This window comes from Sciurus carolinensis, assembly GCF_902686445.1.
Source record: "Sciurus carolinensis chromosome 14 unlocalized genomic scaffold, mSciCar1.2 scaffold_126_arrow_ctg1, whole genome shotgun sequence".
NCBI classification, from domain to species: domain Eukaryota; kingdom Metazoa; phylum Chordata; class Mammalia; order Rodentia; family Sciuridae; genus Sciurus; species Sciurus carolinensis.
Window position 1 is genome coordinate 352,350 of NW_025920111.1, and position 7,370 is coordinate 359,719.

General features: G+C 37.9%; 1 pseudogene; it reads right to left on the bottom strand.

Moving 5' to 3' along the window:
- Positions 1-466: 466 nt before the first annotated feature.
- LOC124973351 (G-protein-signaling modulator 2-like) lies at positions 467-2,511 on the bottom strand (annotated as a pseudogene).
- Positions 2,512-7,370: the final 4,859 nt, after the last annotated feature.

The window sequence follows — 7,370 nt, forward strand, 5'->3', positions numbered from 1 at the left end:
GAAAATATGTTTTCGTAGAGAAAAAAATGCCTAGTTTTTTTTAAATACATCTACTTTAGATGGCTTTTTTACATTGGTCGAGTACATTATTTTTCCTAAGTAGCATTATATCCTACTATATCCATGGTTAAATATATTTAAAAAGTCATTGTCAAGAGTTTAAAAAATTACCTCAGCAAGAGAATTAAATTCTAGTTTAGGAATCATTTAAATTTCTATTTTACAAACACCATTAATGGAATCTAATGAAAGTTGCCAGAAAACAGAATCCTAGGCAATAATCACAGGAGTGGTTGAAGCACCTTCTGGGACACTTCCACCCTCCAACAAGTGAGTGTCAGAGCAACATTTATTCCTTACTACTGTACTACTGAATTACATTGTACATCATTCTAAAAACATTTTAAGCTATATTACAGTGCTATACATCCTCCTTTTTAGGAAAAAAAATAAAAATCCATAGAAATTAGTGGTTTTCTTTTTCTTTTTCTGAATTTTTAAATTCCAACAAAGCATTACTTTGCAAAAGGTTCTTTAGTCCAAATTCAGTGTCTCTGTTTTGATCTCTTTGTAAAATAACTCTTTGTTTATCCATTCCTTTTGCGTGAGACCATAAAATAAGGCTAAAAATATCTTCATCTCGTACCATTGGACCCTTTGTGGCAGCAGTTGGTGGAGCACATCTTTGATCATCTGATCTGGACCCTTGACATTTTACAAGGATATCAAAGAAGTCTTCATCAGGCTCCTTGTTGTCATTAGTTATTAGTCAGTCAAGTACTGACTATTGTGTTTTGTCAGATGAAGTCTCCAGCAAATTGCTGAAACTGGCCCTCTGATCATCCAGATGGTGGCTCTGTGAGCTGGCAAGAAGATCTAAAAACTCATCGGTGTTGGGGGACACCACAGAAACAGGTGGTATTTTTAGCATACCCTTGGTGGGAGTAGAAGAAGCTGTGTGGCAGCTCTTTTCTTGTAAACAGCACCTCTGGTCATCCATTCTGTTGCTTTGAAATTAATTTAAGAGGTCAAAGAATCCTTCATCTCTAACAGTATCTGCACTGATTTTCCTCTGAGAATTCTGATTTCAGTTGTCAATGGAATTACTGGCATCTTGGAGAACTTTAGCAGAGGAATTGGTTTTGTACTTTTTCCCTTTCAATGTGTTGACGAAGAGTCACTTTACCAAAGGTTTGGCAATAAGTGGTTTTTGTTTAGCAAGGATTTCACTGTTCCAGTTTGGTACCTTTTCTGGTGTTAACTTCATGAGTTCCATATTTTCCATACTGTGTCAGCATTCTAACTTGGGGCGTGCACCATATAAACTGTTAACAATCTCAATATTTTCAGACATTATGGAATTAATTGTGCTATAGCTTATAACAAGAACCATTTGAAGGTCTGAGAGATTAAGTCATGCTGTTAGTTCACCACTTTTATCTCTAACCTCTCTTGAAATTTCCAAGTGCTTTTCAGCAAAATTCATTGCTTGATCATGATTTCCAAGAGCTAAGTATGCATTTCCTAAGCTCCAACATACTCTTCCTTCACCAATTATATCTTTTAGCTCTTGAGCAATTGTTAAGTGTTCAGATGATAGTCAATGGCTTTCTCATAGTCCTGAAGTAAAGTATATGTGTTTTCAAGGCTATAACAGGACTGTTCTTCTACAGCTCTGTCTTTAAGCTGTCAAGCCAATAGTAGTGTCTTCTTGTAGTATTCAGAAGCATTTTCAAATTCACCAAGAGAAATATATGCATTTCCAAGGTTGCTATGTGCTCTTCTTTCAGGTGCTTTATCTATCTCCAATTTTTTTTGCAATAAGGAGGTGCTGTTCATGAGCTATAACTGCATCCCTGAAGTTACCAAGGAGATAATGTGTATTTCCAAGATTTACAAAGGCTCATCCTTGGGCTGCTCTGTCACCCAAAGCAGTTATTAATGATAGATTTTCCTCATAAAAATCCACAGCTGCCTGCAAAACACTTCTCACTTCTTCTGGAAATTCTTCTACATCCTGGGTACCAGGGCAACCAAAACTCTTCCCTTTGGCATGATACACATTTCCAAGATTGTAAAGTGCTCTTGCCTCTCCCACCTTGTCATTAAGCTCTCTGGAAATATCCAAATGTCGCTGACAGCAAATTATAGCTTCATCAAAATTCCCAAAATCTTTTAAGGTGTTTCCCAGATTGCCACTAGTTTGGCTTGTCCCAGTTGGTCTAGAATAGTCCTCTTAAGAGTTAAATAATGATGGTGGTATTCCAACGCTTTGGCATAATCATGCAAATAGAAATAAGAATTACCCAGCTGGCTGTAAATAGCACTAAGTGTTTTTAGATTTTCAGTTCCAACCTGAACTGCAGCTTCAAAAAATGACACACCAGCATGGCAGTCTTCTGATTTACACAGACGTTCCCTTTCCAAGGCCAGCTCTAGGCAAGAAGCTTCCATTCTGTAACAAACATGAAAAGAATGGTCTTCCCTCATGCTTATCAAATTTTTCTCCATCAAGTCATATTACAAGTTCCAGCAGGCCAGCGGGTCCTTAGTGCACGGTGGACATCACAGAGCTGTGGCAGTGGCCCCAGGTGGTAGGCGGGGGCTCAGGGCCCCTCCCTCAGGTGGGTCTGTGCATTGCCAGGGGTGAGCCAGGTAGGGGCACAGCGGGAGGCTGGCATGCACCCCCTGCACCCAACAGCTCATTTTTAAAAGAACAATGCATCAGTGTTCATGGAGTAGCAGCCCTCTACCTGAAAGACTTTTAGAACATATTCCTCCTATTTTTGATACTGAGGATTGAATTGATAGGTAATCAACCTCTGAGCTACATCTCCAGTCCCTTTTACTGTAATTCTGAGATAGTGTCTAAGTTGGTTTCAAGGGGAATTATTTAGTTGCTGAGACTGGTCTTGAACTTGCTGCCCTCCATTATCAGTCCCTCAAATCTCTGGGATTATAGGCAGACACCACTGTGCCTGGCATGTGGCCCAGAATTTTTAAAGGTAAATGTACAAGTTTAGAATGTTCACTTTTTGGGTTTTTTTTTAATTTTTATTTTTATAAACTGCATTTTGATTTATTTTACACAAGTGGGGTACAACTTTTCATTTCTATGGTAGTATACAATGCAGATTCACACAATTTATGTAATCATATATGTACACAGGGTAATGATGTCTGTTTCAGTTCACTCTCTCTCTTTCACCCACCCACTACCATCCCATTTCCCTCTACACAATCTAAAGTTTCTCCATTCTCTTCTTACCCTCCAAAACTTTGTTATGTATCATCATACACTTATCAGAGAAAATATTCAGCCTTTATTTGAGGGGGAATGGTTATTTTACTTAGCATATTATTCTCCAGTTCCATCCTTTTAACTGCAAATGTCATAATTTTATTCTCCCTTTTAACTAAGTAATATTCCAATATACCACAGTTTGTTAATTCATTAATTTATTGAAAGACATCTAGGTTGGTTCCACAATCTAGCTATTGTGAATAGAGCAGCTATAAACACTGCTCTGGCTGTGCCACTGTAGTATGCTGATCTTAATTCTTTTTGGCATAAACTGAGGAGTGGAATAGCTGGGTCAAAAGATGAAACATTCCAAGTTTTTTGAGGAATCTCCATAGTGCTTTCCAGAGTGACTGCACCAATTTGCAACTCCACCAGCAATGCAAGAGTGTGCCTTTTCCCCACATCAATGCCAAGACACACTGCTTGCATTCTTGACAATAGCCATTCTAATTGGAGTGAGATAAAATCTTTGCATTTCTCTATTTAGTAGAGATGAAGAACACTTTTTCATATATTTGTTAATCACCTATTTATTTTCCTCTGTGAAGTGTCTGTCCAGTTACTTAGCCCAATTATTGATTGAGTTCTTCATGTTTTTGCTGTAAAATTTTTTAAGTTCTTCATAAATTTTGGAGATTAGTGCTCTATCTGAAGTGCCTGTGGAAAAGATTTTCTCCCATTCCATAGGGTCTCTTTTCACATTCTTGTTTTTGCTGAGAAAGAGCTTTATAGTTTGAATCAAACCCATTTATTGATTCTTGCTTTTATTTTTTGATCTCTGGGAGTCTTGTAGGAAGTCTGGTTCTAAGCCAACATGATGGAGATTTGGGTCTACTTTTTCTTCTATTTGGTGCAGGATCCTGAGGGCTGGTCACTGTTGGGTCAGGAGTCCCAAAGTTCAGAATATTCACTTTTTGAAAAACAGAATTGAATATCTAGAATGAGTAAAATTACAATAAGTACAAATTTTTAAAAGCTACAGAATGCCCTACATATCACCAAAAGTATTAAAATGCAGTTTGCATAAGTGCCAGAAAGACCACATAATATTTTCTTATAATCTTGAAATATATAGTAGTGCTCAATTCTTAGTAGGTATTGCTTATTTTTTGCCCCTAGGTTTTTATATAATCTTGCCAGAGTGAATAAATCCATGTGGATGGCAACAGAAAATAAAAATAGCCTCTTCCTGTGTGCAGTCAAATTCATATATCTTCAGGATACCAGGGTCTTGGAAAGGGCACGACTGGGCACTCTTAGCCAGTGCTCCTTAGGGCCCCTCAATATGTTCTCAAAGAACAGGGCTACTTTGTGCTGCATTTAACCCTTGTCTCCTTTCTATCAAAGTGAGAGAAGGGGGAAAAAGTGAGACTAGGGTTAGATGTAGTTCCTAATCCATCTGCTCCACTTGGCTGCTGTCATCAGTCCTCAGTTTCCCCACTTTTCCTTTCCTGCTTAGACTTGTGCAGGGTGGTATGTACAGGTTAATTGGAGTACAGTTATAAAGGTTAATGGGAGAGTTAATAAAGAGGCAAGCACACAGGATGGCAAACAGCAAGAAGTAGCTCTCAAGGGAAAGTCAGTCCAGTTTATTAATCTATTCCAGGGTCACATCATGTTACACTAGGTTACATACTTTGTTCATGTCCAGATCACATAACTTGCTTGCTTCCAAGAGTCCACTAGGACCAAAAGATATTATAATATGATAATATCTCCAGGCCTCAAGGACCGAGGAGTTACAGAGTATTTCTAAGTCATTCAAACAGAGCACCTTTTGTGTCCTGAGATGTTTGCTCAATTGAAAGGACTTCTGTTCCTCTTTACATTGACTGATCTGAAATCCATACAACTCCCCTTTTTTTTATGGCCTTTACAATAGTCATGACTAGTCTTCTGTTCAAGGAAGGTGGAGGGAGAAAGCAAGGCAAACATTGGCAAAACCAAGCAGAGTATAATAAGGCAAATATCAATAAACATTCTCCAATGAAAAACTCTTTGATCTATGTGAGATTTGTAGCCATAAGTTTAACCAATCTAATAAATCCCCTTTTCCATCATCTTGTTGCACTGTTTTTACAATGTCCTTAAGATGATCCAATTCCCTTTAAATGAGGTTACTATGATTAGTTAAATGGAAACAACACATATTATTAAATTCTGGCAACCCTTATGATGTAACATCAGAAAATAATCAATAGCTGCCATATTATCAAGAATAGAATGATGATACAGATTTCAAAGAATAACAAATTTTGCTAAGTACTTGGGCACCACCAACAAGGATACAATAACACAGAAATAACACAATAATAGTCAGCATAATTGTGGAATTCTGGGTAAGTTTGGAGAATAGAACTGTAACCAAATTTCCCAGGGTACATTCTAAATCCATCTGGGCTAGGAAATGTTGAGCAGATGTTAAAATTTTTATATCCCCCCAAGTCACTAGATGATTAGGAAATTGAGGGTTTCTTGGACCTCTTGTTCCTACTGGATATTTCTTCCTTGAATTAGGGTTCTCTTAATCCAGGGTCAAATAGAATTTGGAAATCAGATTGAGAAGTCCTTGATGCCAACTCATGATGATGGATGGATCTCACACATCTGGCAAGAATTCAGACAGGACCTGTAGGAGTAATAACAGCAGCATATCCCCTTCACCATGTAATTAAATGTGCAGTGTCCTTTAATTGAATATGGTGGAAATTGGTATTTTACCTAAATCATTGGTAGGCGTTCCTTAGGGGAAAGACAGAGGAACAACAATGTGTATTATCTTCATACTGTACATTAAGAGCTTTTCTTGTGAACAAGGCAATATTGACAGCATTATTAACATGAGCAAGACTATGTTCCCTTTTCTGTTTCCTTTTAAAAGGTATGTTTTTTTTCCTTCCCCCCACCCCTCCCACCCCTCTTTTCCCTCTATACAGACCTTCTTTCCTTCATTCTTACCGCTCTCCTTATCCCTAACCCTAAAACTAATGCTAACCCCTCCCACCCCCCACAATATGTCCTCATCCACTTATCAGCGAGATCATTCATCCTTTAGTTTTTTGAGATTGGCTTATCTCACTTAGCATGATATTTTCCAATTTCCTCCATTTGCCTACAAATGCCATAATTTTATCATTCTTCATTGTGGAGTAATATTCCATTGTATATATATGCCACAGTTTCTTTATCCATTCATCAACTGAAGGGCATCTAGGTTGGTTCCACAATCTGGCTATGGTGAATTGAGCAGCAATGAACATTGATGTGGCTGTATCTCTGTAGTATGCTGATTTTAAGTCCTTTGGGTATAGGCCAAGGAGTGGGATAGCTGGGTCAAATGGTGTTTCCATTCCAAGCTTTCTGAGGAATCTCCACACTGCTTTCCAGAGTGGCTGCACTAATTTGCAACCCCACCAGCAATGTATGAATGTTCCTTTTTCACCACATCCTCGCCAACACCTATTGTTGCTTGTATTCTTGATAATCGCCATTTAAATTGGGGTGAGATAAAATCTTAGGGTAGTTTTGATTTGCATTTCCCTTATTACTAGGGATGTTGAACATTTTTTCATATATCTGTTGATTACTTGTACATCTTCTTCTGTGAAGTGTCTGTTCATTTCCTTAGCCCATTTGTTGATTGGATTATTTGTATTCTTCGTGTAGAGTTTTTTGAGTTCTTTATAGATTTTGGAAATTAGCGCTCTATCTGATGTATGTTTGGCAAGGATATTCTCCCACTCTGTAGGCTCTCTCTTCACATTTCTGATAGTTTCCTTTGCTGAGAGAAAGCTTTTTAGTTTGAATCTATCCCAGTTGTTGATTCTTGCTTTTATTTCTTGTGCTATGGGAGTCCTGTTAAGGAAGTCTGATCCTAAGCCAACAAGTTGAAGATTTGGACCTACTTTTCCTTCTATTAGATGCAGGGTCTCTGGTCTGATTCCGAGGTCCATGATCCATTTTGTGTTGAGTTTTGTGTAGGGTGAGAGATAGGGGTTATAATTTCATTCTATTGCATATGGTTTTCCAGTTTTCCCAGCAACATTTGTTGAAGAGGCTATCTTTT